Source organism: Phyllobates terribilis, unplaced genomic scaffold (assembly GCF_046119375.1).
Source record: "Phyllobates terribilis strain yellow unplaced genomic scaffold, ASM4611937v1 Scaffold_23__1_contigs__length_19252631, whole genome shotgun sequence".
NCBI classification, from domain to species: domain Eukaryota; kingdom Metazoa; phylum Chordata; class Amphibia; order Anura; family Dendrobatidae; genus Phyllobates; species Phyllobates terribilis.
In genome coordinates, this window is record NW_027362783.1 from 16,517,827 (window position 1) to 16,537,054 (window position 19,228).

At 42.3% G+C, this 19,228-nt stretch overlaps 1 long non-coding RNA gene across 1 annotated transcript in view; it reads right to left on the reverse strand.

Moving 5' to 3' along the window:
• Nucleotides 1–11,419: 11,419 nt before the first annotated feature.
• The window catches only part of LOC141176278 (uncharacterized), a 32,864-nt gene continuing 25,055 nt past the window's right edge, over nt 11,420–19,228 (reverse strand). The window contains exon 3 of the long non-coding RNA XR_012253126.1: nt 11,420–12,205. This is a non-coding gene — a long non-coding RNA (uncharacterized lncRNA). The remainder of the gene's footprint in view (nt 12,206–19,228) is intronic.

The window sequence follows — 19,228 nt, forward strand, 5'->3', positions numbered from 1 at the left end:
AGCTCGCTAACCCTTAGGTTTTTCCTGGGCATTTTTTGGGGCACTAACAGGAAAAGCCTTACCTCATACTCCGAGCTACAAATACCTCCCAGTTCCTTTCCCAAATATTTCAGGAGCTTAAACGAAACCGGGTGCTGATCATCCCTCTGTGCCCGCCCCCTACGAATACCCTTAACTGCTTGCTTCACTAGGAAATTCTTTGTCAGATCCCTACCACCCCTGATCTTAAAGCCGAATGCCAAAGCTGCAATCAACCGATTAACCTTGAGCCCCCTCCCCTAACCGTAGGAGCAGCAAGCCTACCTGATCTTCTTCAGGCAAGGTATTTTTGATACCCCTCAGCCGACCCTCCCACAGCCCCCAAGCAGCTTGATAGGCCTTCCATGTGCTAAGGGATATGGATCATTTAATTAATGGTTGGGCTGCACAAATGCCAAGTTCCATAAGTGTTGTGGGCACTCGAGCCCCCTCTCCTCTGCATCTGGGGCCAGCGACCGAAAGCGATCCCACTGGAAACGAGAAAGGGCATCAGCAATTGAATTCCTTTCAGCTGGAATGTGAGAAGCTGTTATACATTATTAAACATTCCAATGCCAGTTACCGTAACACCCTGATTACTGGTGGAGAAGATGCCGTAATATTGTTGATCGCCAACACTACCCCCATGTTATCACAGCGGAAACTAATCCGTTTGTTTTGAAATTGATGACCCAACAGTGTCACCACAAACATTATTGGGAAAACTTCCAGCAACGCTACGTTTTTTAACAGCCCTTCCACTCTCCAACGCTGGGGCCACTCCCCTGCACACCACTGGCCCTTGAAATAAGCGCCAAAACCTGTGCTTTTGTGTCCACTTTGTCTGTTACCTCTTCCATTATCAAAACGCCCATTATACGCTTCGAGGAAAGTGTCCCACACCGACAAATCTAATGTAATGATGAAGAGCCTTTACCCCCGCCGTTGCATTTACCAGCTTCTGGAGAAGACCCTCCCCATGGGCATTACCCTACATGCAAAATTCTACTTGCCTAGCAGCGACTGTGTCTCCCTCAATGTAATCTTTTTCAGCCACCTAGCCCTTGCCACCACCACTTTCTCCTCTTGTAATCGGAGTTTCCACTTCTCTGAATCAATAACGATCCCCAGAAAACAAATACAAGACGCCAGGCCCTCGGTTTTTTCAGAAGCCAGGGGGACTCCAAACAGCTCGGCAATCCATTCCATGGCATGCAATGTGGATTCACACAGCGGTGAATCCTTCGGGCTGAAACACAAAAAATCGTCCATATAATGAATGATTGGTACCCCCCCAGACACGTCTCGGACAACCCATTCCAGGAAGCAACTGAATGCCTCAAACAAGGAGCAAGAAATGGAACAGCTTATTGGCAGGCAACGATCTATGAAAGATGCTCCGTCCCAGAAACAATCCAGCAGTCTAACGTTTTTCCTTATTTCTTGACCCATCCCACCGCCTCGTCAAAAGAGGTATAAAACAACGGAACATAATTCTGTTGCAATTTCATCATTCACCGACCTACCCCTTGGATAAGAGACATGATGAATTAACCTAAATTTGTTGGGCTCCGTTCTTGCAGGGAAGATGCTCCTGGTGCCGTCCGGGCTCCACAGTCGGCGATCCAGCCACTTGCTCATCCAGCCAGCCAGGGGGGTGATCCATTGCCGACATCCTAAGGGTCTCCAGCAGCAATATTTGGTATTGCCGCATCTGGAACGACCTGACCTATAAAACTGTCCCACTAGTTAATCTCTTTAGTTAACACGGTAAAAAAAATAAAATAAAGCAAAAAACGATGCTTTATCATCATACTGCCAAATAAAAAATGGAATAAAATGCGATTAAAAAGACAACTGTAAATAAATATGGTGGCGCCGAAAAGGTCATCTTGCCTCCCCCCCAAAAAAAAAGCCGCCATACAGCTCCATCAGCTGAAATTTAAATAAGTTATATCTCTCAGAATAAAGCAATGCAAAAAAAAATATTTTTTCTATTGTGTAAAAGCACCAAAACATAAAAAGAAGATATCAATGTGGTACCGCTGTAAACGTACTGACCTGAAGAATAAAGCTACCTTATCAATTTTACCACACGCAGAACGGCATAAAAAAAATTTCCTGAATTGTTGGTTTCTGTTTATTCTGCCTCCTAAAAATCGGCAGAGAAAGCGATCAAAAAATGTCACGTGCCCGAAAATGGTACCAATAGAAAAATTATAGCTCTCTAAATATGGCGATGCAAAAAAAAAGGGATTTTTTAGTGTGTGACAGCTGTCAATCATAAAAACCCGATATGAATCTGGTATCGCTGGAATCGCACCGACCTGGAGAATAAAGTCATCTAATCACTTATACCGCACGAGGAAAGCTGTAAAAAATAAACTCTAGGGTTAAGATTGTGCTGGGATTAAGGTTGTGCTAGGGTTAGGTTTTTGCTAGGGTTATGTTTTGCCAAGTATTTAAAGGGCTCGGATGCGGCTTTAAAGAAGGCAATTAATTTTTATTATAATTAAATGATTACAGAAAATAGGAAATAGTGTGATATTGCGTACACCTTTGCATAATATAAATCACAAAGGTAAAGTACTTACAGCGCACACTATACAGGAAAAACTTCACCAGGAGCAACATACATCATCTGTCTGGGAGACATCAGCCGTGAGGAGCAAAATAGCGAAGACCAAGAAAAGTCCTGGGATGAATCCACACTGCGTCGTCGGGGCATCCCCTTTTAGTCCACAGGTCAACAGGCTTCTGTCTTAGCTGAAAACTTCACTAGCTTATATCTTGTTTAAAAACAAAATGTTTGCGTAACCAAATGTTACACAAGTTCTGACAGAGTCTATTTGTTCAATATAGTATCTTTCTTCTGAGTGACCAGCTCTTCCGATGTCACTTAACACCGATCAAATATAGTTATATGAATAAGTTTGGGCACCCCTATTAATCTTAAGCTTAATGTTTTATAAAAATTGGTGTTTTTGCAACAGCTATTTCAGTTTGATATATGTAATAACTGTTGGACACAGTAATGTTTCTGCCTTGAATGAGGTTTATTGTACTAACAGAAAATGTACAATCTGCATTCAAACAAAATTTGACAGGTGCATAAGTATGGGCACCTCACCAGAAAAGTGACATTAATATTTAGTAGATCCTCCTTTTGCAAAAATAACAGCCTCTAGTCGCTTCCTGTAGCTTTTAATGAGTTCCTGGATCCTGGATGAAGGTATTTTTGACCATTCCTCTTTACAAAACAATTCCAGTTCAGTTAAGTTTGATGGTCGCCGAGCATGGACAGCCCTCTTCAAATGATCCCACAGATGTTCAATGATATTCAGGTCTGGGGACTGGGATGGCCATTCCAGAACATTGTAATTGTTCCTCTGCATGAATGCCTGAGTAGATTTGGAGCGGTGTTTTGGATCATTGTCTTGCTGAAAGATCCATCCCCTGCGTAACTTCAACTTTATCACTGATTCTTGAACATTATTGTCAAGAATCTGCTGATACTGAGTGGAATCCATGCGTCCCTCAACTTTAACAAGATTCCCGGTGCCGACATTGGCCACACAGCCCCAAAGCATGATGGAACCTCCACCAGATTTTACTGTGGGTAGCAAGTGTTTTTCTTGGAATGCTGTGTTTTTTTGCCGCCATGCATAACGCCTTTTTGTATGACCAAACAACTCAATCTTGGTTTTATCAGTCCACAGGACCTTCTTCCAAAAAGAAATTGGCTTCCCCAAATGTGCTTTTGCATACCTCAGCCGACTCTGTTTGTGCGTACTTGCAGAAACGGCTTCTTTCGCATCACTCTCCCATACAGCTTCTCCTTGTGCAAAGTGTGTTGTATAGTTGACCGATGCACAGTGACACCATCTGCAGCAAGTTGATGCTGCAGCTCTCTGGAGGTGGTCTGAGGATTGTCCTTGACTGATCTCACCATTCTTCTTCTCTGCCTTTCTGATGTTTTTCTTGGCCTGCCACTTCTGGCCTTAACAAGAACTGTCCCTGTGTTCTTCCATTTCCTTACTATGTTCCTCACAGTGGAAACTGACAGGTTAAATCTCTGAGACAGCTTTTTGTATCCTTCCCCTGAACAACTATGTTGAATAATCTTTGTTTTCAGATCATTTGACAGTTGTTTTGAGGAGCCCATGATGCCACTCTTCAGAGGAGATTCAAACAGGAGAACAACTTGCAAGTGGCCAGTTTAAGTAGCTTTTCTCATGATTGCATGCACCTGGCTATGAAGTTCAAAGCTCAATGAGGTTGCAAAACCAAAAAAAGTGCTTTAGTAAGTCAGTAAAAAGTAGGAGTATTTAAAACAAGAAAATGATAAGGGTGCCCATACTTATGCACCTGTCAAATTTTGTTTGAATGCAGATTGTACATTTTCTGTTAGTACAATAAACCTCATTTATAGGCAGAAACATTATTGTGTCCAACAGTTATTACATATATCAAACTGAAATAGCTGTTGCAAAAACACCAATTTTTATAAAACATTAAGCTTAAGATTAATAGGGGTGCCCAAACTTTTTCATATAACTGTATATCACCGGAGATGAAACATGGCAAAGGCTCCTGGTACCAGATGTTTTACCATTCTATAAACACAGCATATTCTTACCAAATATTGTTAACGAATATAAACATGCATCGTTCTCACTAAACATTAATAAAAGAGCTATGTGGTACTGCTTGATACTATAAACTAAACATTGATAGAGCTATGAGGTCCAGGCGTTTGGAAAATTACAAGGCTAACATAAGCTGAACTGTTAAAGGGTTCTTTAACCACTTCGCACCAGAGCCCGTTTTTGCCTTCGTGACCGGGCCAATTTTTTCAATTCTGACCACTGTCACTTTATGAAGCAATTACTCTGGAACGCTTCAACGGATCCCCCTGATTCTGAGATTGTTTTTTCGTGACATATTGTACTTCATGATAGTGGTAAAATTTCTTTGATATCACATGCGTTTATTTGTGAAAAAAATCGGAAATTTGGTGAAAATTTTGAAAATTTTGCAATTTTCAAACTTTGAATTTTCATGCCCTTAAATCAGAGAGATATGTCACACAAAATACTTAATAAATAACATTTCCCACATGTCTACTTTACATCAGCACAATTTTGGAACCAAAATTTTTTTTTGTTAGGGAGCTATAAGGGTTAAAAGTTGACCAGCAATTTCTCATTTTTCCAACAAAATTTACAAAAACATTTTTTTTAGGGACCACATCATATTTGAAGTCACTTTGAGGGGTCTTTATGACAGAAAATACCCAAAAGTGACACCGTTCTAAAAACTGCACCCCTCAAGGTGCTCAAAACCACATTGAAGAACTTTATTAACCCTTCAGGTGCTTCACAGGAATTTTTGGAATGTGGAAGAAAAAAATGAACATTTAACTTTTTTCACAAAAATGTTACTTTAGACCCCATTTTTTTTATTTTCACAGGGGTAACAGGAAAAAATGGACCCAAAATTTTTTTGGGCAATTTCTCTTGAGCGTGCTGATACCCCATATGTGAGGGAAAACCACTGTTTGGGCGCACGGCAGGGCTCGGAAGGGAAGGAGCGCCATTTGACTTTTTGAATGTAAAATTTGTTTGAATAATTAGCGGACGCCATGTTGCATTTGGGGAGCCCCTGATGTGCCTAAACAGTGGAAACCCCCCACAAGTGACACCATTTTGGAAACTAGACCCCTTAGGGAACTTATCTAGATGTGTGGTGAGCACCTTGCACCCCCAGCTGCTTCACAGAAGTTTATAATATTGAGCCATAAAAATAAAATTTTCACATTTTTCCCACAAAAAATGTTTTCCTTTCCCTAATTTTGTACTATCATAAGGGTAACAGGATAAATTGCACCATGAAATTTGTTGTTCAATTTCTCCTGAACACGCCGATACCCCATATGTGGGGGAAAACCACTGCTTTGGTGTACGGCAGGGTTCGGAAGAGAAAGGAGCGCTATGTTGGCTGGGATAGGCAGCAGACACCATGTCACATTTGAAGAGTCGCTGACATGTCAAAACAGCAGAAACCCCCACAAGTGACCCCATTTTGTAAACTACACCTCTCAAGGAATTCATCTAGGGAAGTAGTGAGTATTTTTTAATTTTTAAATTTATACCATTGGGCAGTGAAAAAAGCATAATTATATTTTTACCACAAAAAAATGTTTTACCCTCAGATTTTACATTTTCACACAGGGCAATGGGTAAAAATGGTGCCGAAATGTGTCACACAATTTCTTCTAAAAGTGGCAATACCCCATATGTGGCTGTATCGTACCGCTCAGCCATATGGCGAGATCTGGGGGGGACGGAGTGCCATTTGACAATTGGAGAACAAAATATTGTAGAATAGGCATTTGGATTTGGGAGCACAAAATTTTTTGAATTTCTTTTGGGGGGCAAGGGCCATTTCGCTTTTCCAGAGCCTTTCTGCTACCAGTAACTTGGAAGTCCCTTATATTTTTAACAGATGACGGACCTGAGTGGGGACTAGCTTTTTTTGAGGACTGAGTTGAAGCTTTTATTGGGAACATTTTACGTAACATTTATCCGGCGCTCTAGGCTGAGCACTTACATCGGGGTTTCCATCTAAATTTCCAAGTGATGTAATTCAGATGAAACCCCTGCGGGATCCATTCACTGTAATGAGGCAGCAGAGTTACTCTGGACTCCGTCTGGTCTCTGTTTAGCGGTGTCCTTTTTTTCAGAAGTGCACAAAACTGTGGCCAACCGCACTTTTATGCACGCCTAAAACAAATGACACCGTGGGATCACAGGCCAGACGGCATCCACAGTGGCCTATATCTGCCTCATTACAGGGAATCTTCCGTCATGGGTTCCGGCTGAATCACATATTTCAGAGATTTACACGGAAACTCTGGCGTAAGTGCTCAGCGCAGAGCGCAGGATAAATGTGTGCCGAGCCATACTGCGATCTTTGGGAGACATAATAAACAAATCAGCAGGTGAAGAATTGGTTTTATTTATTTTTTACGCCGTTCCTAGTGTGATATAACTGATTAGATTACTTTATTCTTCGGGTCGGTGCGATTACAGAGATACCAGATTTATATCGGGTTTTTATGACTGACAGCTGTCACACACTAAAATACGCTTTTTTTGCAAAATCTAGTTTTTGCATCGCCATATTTTGAGAGCTATAATTTTTCCATATTTCGGCCGACAGAGTCATGTGATGGCTTGTTTTTTGCGGGACGAGTTGACATTTTTTATTGGTACCATTTGTGGGTACGTGACATTTTTTGATCGCTTTCTATTCCGTGTTTTTGGGATGTAAAATTAACAAAAAACAACAATTCAGGAATTGTTTTGAGGTTTTTTTTTTATGCCGTTCTGCGTGTGGTAAAAGTGATCAGGCAGCGTTATTCTTCGGGTCAGTACGTTTACAGCGATACTACACTTACTGTATATTTTTTTATGTTTTGGCGCTTTTACACAATAAAACAATTTTATAGAAAAAATATTTTTTTTGAATTGCTTTATTCTGAGAGGTATAACTTTTTTATTTTTTGGCTGATGGAGCTGTATAGCGGCTTGATTTTTGCGGAACAAGATGACGTTTTCAGCGGTACCATTTCTATTTCCATTTTGCTTTTTCATCGCATTTTTTCCACTTTTTGTTTGGCGATATGAGGAAAAAGCATAGTTTTTTGCTCCGTTTTTTATTTATTTTTATTACGGTGTACACATAAGAAGTTAATTAGTGTGACAGTTTTATAGCTCGGGTTGTTTCGGACGCGGCAATACCAAATATGTGTACTTTTTTTATTTTTGCATAACTATATGGATTTATCGGTTTAATATTTTATTTATTTATTTTGTATTTTTTTTTTAACAGTTTCAAAACATTTTTTTTTACTTTTTTTTACATTTTTACTTAGTCCCTGTATGGGACATTAATTTTTATTTTTCTGATCCCTGATCTCATGTAATGTAATAGACATGTATTACATTATATGAGATCTTCACTTCATAGATCGCAGCATATAGAAGACAGCAAAGGGTTAACATCACTGGGACCTGATCTAATCAGGTCCCGATGATGTTCCCTGTCAGAGCTAACGCTCTGCACCGCTCACAGCGCTTGCAGGACCCAGGGGGTCCTGAGCACTGCGAGACCACCCACCGTTTTTAAACGTCTGCGCTGTACAGAGCCCAGGCAGCGCGGACGTTTATCTACAGTGGGCGGTCGGGAAGCGGTTAAAGACAGGCTACCAATATGGATTCCTGATGGACATTAAAAACCTTAGCACTATAAACCACCCTTGATCATCTGGAAGCCATATATCATTTACATACAATACCATATCTCAAGAGAATATCTTCAGCAGATGAACGACACGTTGCTATAAAAGAAGGAATACATTGTATACAACAGCATAAGGCGATACAAGCACAGATTATAGCAAAAATTATTCCTAAAATATAGCGTAAATAACCAAAATCAGGCAACCAATAAAATAACCAATCCCACCATTTACCATTACTCTGTGTGATGTGATCAATGTCATCATGTAACTGATCAATCTGAAATTGCAAATCCTGACTATGATCTGACAAGTTAAAACAACACATACCTTCAAACTCTTCACATCCAAGGTGGTGAATTAATAACAAATAATCTATAGTCGCTCTATTCTGTAAGACAGCTTTTCCGGTAAATTTGTAAATCTAATAATATATCTTCTAAGGTTCTACTGGTAGCATTTATTGATCTAGCTACAAGACAAGAAAATCTCCCTACAGTCATAGCAGCATATGGGACTATGGCAGGAGATCCTACAATCGTAAGGCATAACCCTAGAATTTCTGATTCAGTTAAAAGGTTTACATTATACTTATAGGGAAAATATATATTCTTGTACCCTGTTAGCCAGTAGATAAAAAAATATTTAGATTTGAGAGTCTTCAGTGGTTGATACCTTTTAATGGCTAACTGAAAAGATGGTAACAAATTGCAAGCTTTCGAGACTACTCAGGTCTCTTCATCAGGCATAGTATACCATAAAATCTGAAGAGTCACATATTTATACACAATAAGACATACAAAAAAATGCAATAGGTAAGACAGGTGATGAAAAGCAGAGTTATTATGGAAGAGATAAACAGATCTGGCTATAAATATTTTAGCAGTTAATAGATAAAGAGTGTGAAGGTTTTATTGTCCTGCGATTAGGTCCAGTGTTATGATGGCCTCACAAGTCTGAGGAGCAAATTCCTTAGTTGATGTAGAATGACATAAATCCATGCGACACATTCATTCCTGCTCTGAAAGTGTTAAAAGGTCACCATCAGTTTATATTCTGAAATTCTTCAGACCCCCAGCTGGACATTTGGTACATATAATTAAGTACACTACATTAGATGTGATGCAGCTGAACGTACCTGGGATCTTATAGTCCTGATGTGAATTGGGAATCTTTATCTTGTCTGTGGTCGTTATAAACGGACAGGTTTAAAAAAATTTCTGGTTGCAAGGAAAGGTTACTGTGCGCCACGGTTGCGGCGGTGGGGCCGCGTCACTCCATGGCCAGGCATGTAGCGGGGATGGCGTCCCTGACGACGGGGGCGGTACTTCCGATCGCGTGACTGTGGATCATGTGACGCCTCTCCATGGTGACTGGGATGCGTCTGTAGGAAGTCAGGTGATTGGCCTGTGCGCGCCGCTGGATACTTCCGGTATGGCGGTATAGCATGCGCACACTTCACTAATTGTCACAGGGTATATTAGGGTGGGTGATCAGTATGCATGAATACCCCTTGAAAAAGGTTCTTACCGAAACGTGCGTCGGGGTGACGCCAACAGCGGTTCGTTTGGTGGCCAAGTGACTATCCAGGTATATGTTTGAGCAATGCCATTCATTTGAATATGGGGTATGTTCTTTAATAACCATAATTTATAAGTATTCTGGATGTCATAATTAGATTTAAACAAATTGGGAGGATGAAATACTCTATATTTTATTGACAAATTTACATGCAACATTTATATATTGGAGATAAAATGTATATATTTTTTTCATTACCTCCCCTTAATCATCTACTATACGTAGGCTCACCAATTGTGGCCGCTGTGTCACATGGTTTTTATGGTGTAACTTTTTAATCCAATAGTTTTGGTCTCCAGCATTGTGTCCACATGATGTGGTCTGTTTGTGCATAGATACGAATTGTTTTGATGTGGTATTTATATTTTCAATAAAGATATTTTTATGAATTTGTACGAACTCTAGTGGCCATCTTTTTTTCTCTGCTCAGCAGAGACCTCCTAGTATATTTATATGATGGTCCGTTCGGACTTAAAGTCCAGCATGCAATAACATGGGTCCATATGGATTTTATGTACTTCAACCCTGTATATTGATTTGGTTCTTTAGCCTTTCATTTCCTGTAGATATATGTTGTTATCAAATTCAAAGTAATTGTGCGTGAGGATGAATTCTGTAAGTTTGACCACAGAATCAGCAACAATTCCTGTATTTTCTATGAAGATTTTGCAGGCATTTAATCCATCCTTGTGTGGGATATTAGAATACAAAGATTCCACATCCATGGTGGTCAGGATGGTTCTGGTAGAGGACCTATTGCTGCTAGTTTATTCAGTAGGTCTGTCATGTCCTGAATGTATCTGGGTGTACTCTTTACCAGTGGTTTAAGAACACACTCTACCCATCCAGAAACTTGCTCAGTAAGGGTGCCCACACATGAAATAACTGGTCTTCCTGGATTTCCAGATTTGTGGATTTTGGGGAGCATATAGAATGTCCCTATTCTTGGACTCTCTGGTATCAGGTCATCGGCTCTTATGGATTCGTGAGGCAGACAAGATACCAACTTGTTTAGTTCCTTGTAATAGTCCTGTGTAGGGTCAGACTCCAGTTTTTTGTAGTAGCGCGTGTCCATCAGTTGTCTGTTTGCTTCCTTCATGAATATAAACTGATGGTGACCTTTAACACTTTCAGAACAGGAATGAATGTGTCGCATGGATTTATCTCATTCTACATCAACTAAGGAATTTGCTCCTCAGACTTGTGAGGCCATCATAACACTGGACCTAATCACAGGACAATAAAACCTTCACACTCTTTATCTATTAACTGCTAAAATATTTATAGCCAGATCTGTTTATCTCTTCCATAATAACTCTGCTTTTCATCACCTGTCTTACCTATTGCATTTTTTGTATGTCTTATTGTGTATAAATATGTGACTCTTCAGATTTTGTGGTATACTATGCCTGATGAAGAGGCCTGAGTAGTCTCGAAAGCTTGCAATTTGTTACCATCTTTTCAGTTAGCCATTAAAAGGTATCAACCATTGAGGACTCTCAAATCTAAATATTTTTACATTATACTTACAATCTTCAGCTAAACAGGAAAATCCCCTCTTTGGACGTTTAGCTTTATGGGATGGAAACAAAGGATACATCATTAGGGCTAATCTAGAAATAACACATGGCCCACCTATTATGTTAGCTGAAATATAATTAAAAGTTGTATTCCCACAAGAAAACATCCACCCCTTGGGCAATTTTACATGTTGTATATGTGAGAGAGAGATTACTGTTTTGTTGCACTTCATGTTTTTCGCTACCTCATTCTCTTGAAATTTTTATCTGAACGTGAACCGCACATGATATTATGTTCATTGTGCCTTTTGTTACCTTCTATTTTATTTTGATTACAAGTCATTTGATAACATAACTCAGCAGATGCATTATTTTGAGTCTTTATAGTTATCATGTCTTCAGTAAGGAAGTCCTCTCCAGTACAGTTTATACAAGCGTAATACAGGTTATATGTATCATTTTGGATCACATCTCCTTCAATCTCCTCATCTTGGACAAACCCCCCTATTGAGTTTGTCCACAGTTGTAAGGGAGTTGGTATAGCTACCATACAATTCTCTAGTATATTGGTAGCGGTAGCAGTTTTTGTCATACAAAAATGGCTCATGTTCATCAATTGTGCCAAGTAACTCCATAGGTTCTGTTTAATTTTACACAATGCCACATTTTCTTTGACTGGCACTTCTTCTCTTTGTTGATACTACGGTTGGGTAGAGACAGAGACCGAAAGGACCATGCCTGTAACACCGATCAGCCACCATCTCCATATTTGAATTGGACACTAAAAAGAAAGAGCAGATTTATTATTCTCTGAGATAACACCTGTCTGCTGGAATATGTTCCCATTTTTCCTGTCCTGGCTTCATCACTATTAACACATTACCTGCCCCTCTAGCAATCACCTCTGCAGGCTCTGGGGGACCTTTATCCCCAGCTTGTTTTACCCATGTTTTTGCACCATCATTTAAAGAATGACTGGAACCAAAATCTTTATCTCCTCTGACAGTTATTACTGTGGGGGCTGTTCCCTTGATCACCTTCATTTTCTGGATGGATAAAATCAACAATTGAGCTACCCTGTCTCCTTTTTGAATCAACCAGTCACTATCCCCACTATTCAGCAGGAGTACCTTAATTTCACTTTGATAGTCCTGATCTATCACTCCTCCCATCACCTGAATTCCCTTTAAGGCTAAATCTGACCTTGGAGCTATAAGACCAAAATGTTCAGGAGGCATTTGTAATCCTATAGCAGTTCTGATTGCCTTTATAACTCCTGTTCCAATCTGATTTCCTCATGGGATTGTAGATCTAATCCTGCAGCTTGTGGAGTAGCCCTATAGGGTCCTAGTGCTCCCGTCTCCAATTCCCAATAGAGAACCGTCTGTTCTGTGGTAGAAGCTTTTAAGGGCATTATCTGTAAATTGGGGGTAATCATCCTCATTGATGGTGTTTCCTGTTCTCCAATTGGCCTGTTAAGAATGTTAAGGGCTTCATTTAAATGTTTTCTCCACCCTTTGTAAGTTCCATCTCCCAATTTCTTTAATTGTTCTTTGAATAACCCATTCATCTGCTCTACCAATCCTGCGGCTTGGGGATAATATGGGATATGAAAGATTCACTCAATGTTATGTTCTGAGCAAAATTCTGCAACCTTCTTGTTCCTGAAGTGACTACCATTGTCACTCTGAATTGGTTACGGAATTCCGTAGTATAATACTATGGTTTCCATTGTTTTGATCGTACTGTTGGCATTGGCCGCTTTACACGGACAAGCCATCATGTACCCTGAGTATGTATCCACAGCCGTGCATACATACACACATCCTCCATCTTGTGGAAGGGGACCAATATAATCCACCTGCCAAATTTGTCCAGGCAATTTGCCTCGGGCTATATGGCCCCTAACCACATGGGGAATAGGTCTCTGTTGTGAATGTTGACACACTGGCCATTTCATAATTGTTTCCTTAATTACATGTAACCTGAGGGGCACTCCTCTGGTTTGTGCCCATTCATAAGTAGCTTTTTCTACAAGATGCCCACATTTCTGATGTGCCCATTGAGCCAATCCAAGTTGCTTTTCAGCTGAGTCAGGCTCCTCACTGGCATCAGCAACTGATATTTTGGAATGTTCATCCGCTATTGAATTGAAGAGTCTTTCCAGGTTATCTGAAGCACAATGGACGTCAACGTGAAATACAGTCACTTTAATTCTTTGCACAATTGCCCAAACATCTTGCCACAGTTCTTTCCCCCACACATCTTTGCTGTATATTTTCCAGCATATGGAGTGGGACAGACTTAGGTCTATATCATCAAAAGGAGTATTTGGCTCTGATCTGATGAGTGTTTATAAATGATGATGGAATAGCAACCTCTATAGGTCATGGGGAATACTAGATGAATCTCTAAATAAAAGCTACAGCAAGAGAGACACTAGAAGAAGATTTATTTGTTGATTTCTCAGTGGAGTAAACAGAAACTGTTATCTGTAATGTGTTATACATAACCATATATTGGCTTGTTAACTTGTGTTGCCCCTGAAGAGCCGCTACGACAGTTGGTGGTGAAACGCGTCGGGCATTAAGCATTTTTCATCTGAAAGGATGGTTATAGTTGAAATTGGGTACTAGGCATCTTCCTTTGAGTGGATGGTTATAGATATGTCATACTGAAATCATCTAACCAATATACTACTTGTTTAGGTATACCTAGGAGAGTATAGGCTGACCTCGGACAATATAACTACTAACAGTAGATGGGAAGCTGAACCATGATTATAACCTAGGTTATTGGTTGGGTTTTTTTTCTGTTTGATTGGTAATTAGTATACAATGTTTAGTCTGTTAGCCTGTGAGTCAGGGTTGTTTTGTTTTTTTGCACAATTGTTTGGTATGTTTTTAACTTTATACCTTAATAAATATATAATTTTAAAATGTCTTCCCTTTAGTTTATATACTGTGATTGGTTAAGATTAACAACATTTATTGTTGTGAGCCCCTATTCTTATTTTGCCAATTAATGACCAAATTTACATGAGGGCGTCTATCTATGTGGAGGGCTCGGCCAAGAAGTCAATCACTTGTGTCTCCCTCTGACTGGGAAACCTCTCTGGGAGAAAAAGTCAACTCCTGTCGCTGTGTTTTGACCTCCTGCAACAGCAATTTTACTTCAGCGTAAAGATCCTCAAACCCCGGCGCTGTGGGTTTCACTGGGGACGAAGTCGGAGTGGGCCCTCCCGCTCTCTCCGTGTCCAACTACGCCCACGCTGTGGGGATCCAGAATCTTCCACTGTCACCTTTTTATTTTGTGAACTTCCTGATTTCTTATGAAGCCCTCGCTTTTGGTATAATTTACACATTTCATCAGTACTAGTGATGGGCGAGCACTAAAATGCTCGAGTCGAGCAAATTGGAATGCTCGACCCGAGCAATGAGCCCAATGTAAGTCTATGAAAAATTCGAACATTTTTCAGGCGGCTCCCCCCGGAGGTCTGCAGAGGCCTAAAAATTGCCCAAATCGATGGGAACAGTGCTCAAATGACATGGGAACAGCATGGGGAAGACCCCTGAAAGCATTTCTGACTCCCAGGTCACTGCTGTGAACAACGTTGTCAGAGGTATTACGCCACTTTTACGAACTCACAATAAAACATACAAAAACGAAACCAAAATGGATTTTCCTGGGAAATATGTTAAGGAACATCCTTTACAGGGTAATGACTTGTATAGAAGGCAAAATAGATAACCAAAACCAAAAATACTCCTCCACACCAGCGTTTTTGATGCCTTTTTGCATTCAACCGTGACAAATGCATTCACCGGGAGATGTAATTTTAAATATTTTACAACCTTATCTGGCCATGTGGTGTGTGACACATCAGACACATCCTGTTTCATTTATGAAGGAGGCACTCTGAAAGTCACAAAGCCTATTTTTATAGGGTTATCAGGCGGCCTTTTCTATTCTTAAAGGGCCAGCAGTCAGCCCTCACCATTCTTAGAGAGCCATCAGCCGGCTGTGCTTTGTTGTTCCCATTACTAAAGAGTGGGTCTCCTATACTATTATTGCGTATGCAGTGAGTGGCAGGGCTGCACAAAATTTGGACGCACCTCAATACCCCTTTGAAAATTTGGACGCACCCCAGTACCCCTTTGAAGAGACTTAGAGGAGGACCTCCTGAAAACAATGTTCCCATTATTAGAAAGTGGGTCTCCCATGCTGTTTGCCTATGCAGTGAATGCAAGGGCTGCCAAACATTGGGAGGCACTCCAATGTCCCTTGGAAGAGACGTGGAGGTTAGAGGGCCTCCTGAAAACAATGTTCCTATTAATAGGAAGTGGGTCTCCCATTGTGTTGGCCTATGCAGTGAATGCAAGGGCGCCAAAAATTTGGAGGCACTCCAATGCACCTTGGAAAAGATGTGGAGGAGGGCCTCATAAAAAAATGTTCCCATTAGAAAGGAGCGGGTCTCCTATACTTGTAATGCCCATGCACTAAGCGTATGGGCTGACAAACATTTACCCCTGGGGGGTATAAATGAACATATTGAAGACCAGAAGCAAATATCCAAAATCAGGAAGCGTATACCCATGTGTGGCTGTGAAAAGATGCATGGGAATACACCTCCCAAAAAAAGACACTGGATTTAAGTTTATGTTACGCTGCTATCATGGTGGTGTTAAGAAGTCTGGCCCAATCCAGCCCTTGTTCATTTTTATAAGAGTCAGCCTGTCAGCTTTTACAGTTGACAGGTGGATGCTCTTATCAGTTGTAATTTCACCAGCGGCACTAAAAACCCTCTCTGATAAAATGCTAGCGGCCAGGCAGGCCAGGACCTCCAAGGCGTAGAGAGTCAGTTCATTCCACGTGTCCAGCTTGGATATCCAATAATTATAAGGCACAGAGGAATCATGGAGGACATTGGTACAGTCGGCAAGGTACTCCCTCAGCATCTTCCCAAACTTTGCACTCCTTGTGAGAGTAACCCGCACCTCAGGGCCTGTGCAATGGGAGGGGCTGAGAAAACTCTCCCAGAACTTTGACAGTGTTCCCCTGCCTCTGCTGGATTGGAGTTGTGTCTCTCTCGGCTGTACTCCTTGGTTGTCCAATGAACTGTGACCTCTGCTGCCAGCGTTTTCAAAAGGGAATTTTTTTTAATAGTTCCACAACAAGGGCCTTCTGGTACTGCCCCATTTTTGTAGACCTGTCCGCCTCAGGAATAAGAGATATAATGTTTTCCTTGTAGCGTGGGTCTAGAAGTGTCATCAACCAGTAATGACTGTCACCCAAAATTTGGAGAACGCAAGGGTCACGGGAAAGGCAGCGTAACACAAACTCAGCCATGCGTGCCAGACTGCTAACAGGCAAGACTTCCGTGTCCTCACCAAGAGGATGACTGATCATGCTCTCCTCCTCCTCTTCCCTGTCCTCAGGACATCCACGCTGAACTGACGGTATGACAGTTGTGCAGGTAGTACCGTCTATAGCGCAAGAAACTAGCTCCTGTTCTTCCTCCTCCTTCTCTTGCTCATTGTCACCCAATCCCCGTTGGGATGAGATGAGGCTGGACTGTGTGTAATCATCCTGTATGGTTCCTTGCTCCATCTCATTGTGCTCCGCCTGCAATTCATCCTCTTTGCTTCTGAGCAGAGAGCGTTTCAGCAGACAGAGAAGCGGGATGGTGACGCTAATTATGGCGTCATCACCGCTCACCATCTTGGTGGAATCCTCAAAATTTTGGAGGATGGTACAGATGTCTGCTATCCATGTCCACCCCTGAGGTCTTGTGTGGAGTCTGAACTGAATACAGCCTTGTTGATGCTGGTAGTGAACAACTGCCCTCTTCTGCTAACAAATTCTTTCCAACATCTGCAGTGTAGAGTTCCAACGCGTGGAGACATCACACACCAGTCGATGAGCCGGAAGCTGCAAACGCTGCTGAAGCACGGTAAGGGCAGCGGAAGCTGTACCTTACTTTCTAAAATGGGCACACAGGCGGCGTACTTTGATGAGCAGATCCGGCAGCTCTGGGTAGGTTTTGAGAAACCGATGAACCACGAGGTTAAACACATGGGCCAGGCATGGTACATGTGTGAGCTCGCCTCACCTCAGAGCCGCCACCAGGTTCCGGCCATTGTCACACATGACCATGCCTGACTGTAGGTTCAGTAGTGTCAGACACAGATCTGCTTGCTTTTTCAGAGCTGTCCACAACTTTTCAGCATTGTGCGGTTTGCCACCCAAGCATATTAGCTTCAGCACAGCCCGCTTGGCTGAGGCAGTGCTTCCAGCTTGTGACTGATGTGGTCATTTCGGAGATTGAGGCTGAAAAGGAGGAGAAGGATGAGGTGCAGGAGCTGTAGACTGTGGGGGGCAACCCTGATTGACCTAGGGCCTGCAATCCTCGGCATCGGGAGGATGTGTTCCGTCCCAAGGTCCGACTGGGCTTCCACTATGTTAACCCAGTGTGCCGTCAGCGAGATGTACCGTCCCTAACCACAAACACTTGTACACGTGTCCCTGGTTAGGTGGACTTTCCCTGTAACTGCATTGTTGAGGGCATGGCTAATGTTGTGGGACACGTGGTTGTGTAATGCAGGGACGGCACATCAGGAGAAATAGTGGCGGCTGGGGACCGAGTACCGAGGGATGGTCGCTGCCATCAGGTCGCGGAAAGCTTCCGTCTCCACGAGCCTAGAAGGCAACATTTCGAGCGCAAGCAGTCGCAAAATGTGGAAATTTAGTAGTGTGGCCTATGGGGCGTTGTCTGCGTATTTGCGCTTGCGTTCCAAGGACTGGGGTATGGACAACTGAATGCTGCGCTGGGACAAGGACGTGCTTGCTGATGATGCTATTTGAGATTGTGCAACGACAGGTGCAGGGCAGGAGGCATCTTCGCATGCACTATGGACAGGGGATTGGCTTGCACACAAAACAGCGGAAGAAGCAGTGGTGTCACCTGCAGACACTGTTCCTGGACCCTGGGGTTCGGCCCACAAAGTCGGGTGCTTTGCTGCCATGTGCCTAATCATTCTGGCCTAATGCTGGCCTGGCAGGTGGTGTAAATGGCCTTTTTGGGGTTATCGGCAGAGTCTTTAAAAATCAATTAGACTCGAGAAGACCTAACAGTTGCACTGGCAACGTCCGTCGAGTTGGTGTTACTGGGAACTCTTTCTCGCCTTCTGTTTGCGACCACCACAGTGCATCTTCATGCCTGTTGGGGTGCTCTTCCTTCCTCCCCCTGTGTGCTGCTGTCCTCATTCTGCATGTCCTCCTGCCAGGTTGGGTTAGTTACTATATCATCCACCACCTCGTCTTCCACCTCCGCACAATGGTCCTCCTCCTGACTTTCTGGCAATTGTGTCTCATAGTCCACCTCTCGTGACACTTTCCCACCATCGCCTTCGTATGACCGTGGCTGCTCAAATATTTGGGCATTGCTAAATGCGATCTTCTCTTGCCCCGCTTCAAGTAGACCAGGCAAGAGGCCCGAATCTATAAATGGAAAAGTGAACAGCTCTTCGGAGTGTCCAAGTGTGGGATCAGTGGTCTCTGGGCACTCGGCATGGTGGGAGGAAGGGGAGGATCAGGGTGAGGAATATGCAGTCCAGACTCACGGCTACTGAGACTTGACCTGTGTGGAAGACAGGTGGTGGTGGTGGTGGCTAAGTGACTGGAAGCATTATCTGCTATCCAACCACTAACCTTTTCACACTGCTCTGTGTTCAATAGTGGTGTTCTATGGTCCCCTATTAATTGGGACAGGAAGGTCGAGCGAGAAGCAGTGGGTGTTTGTTGT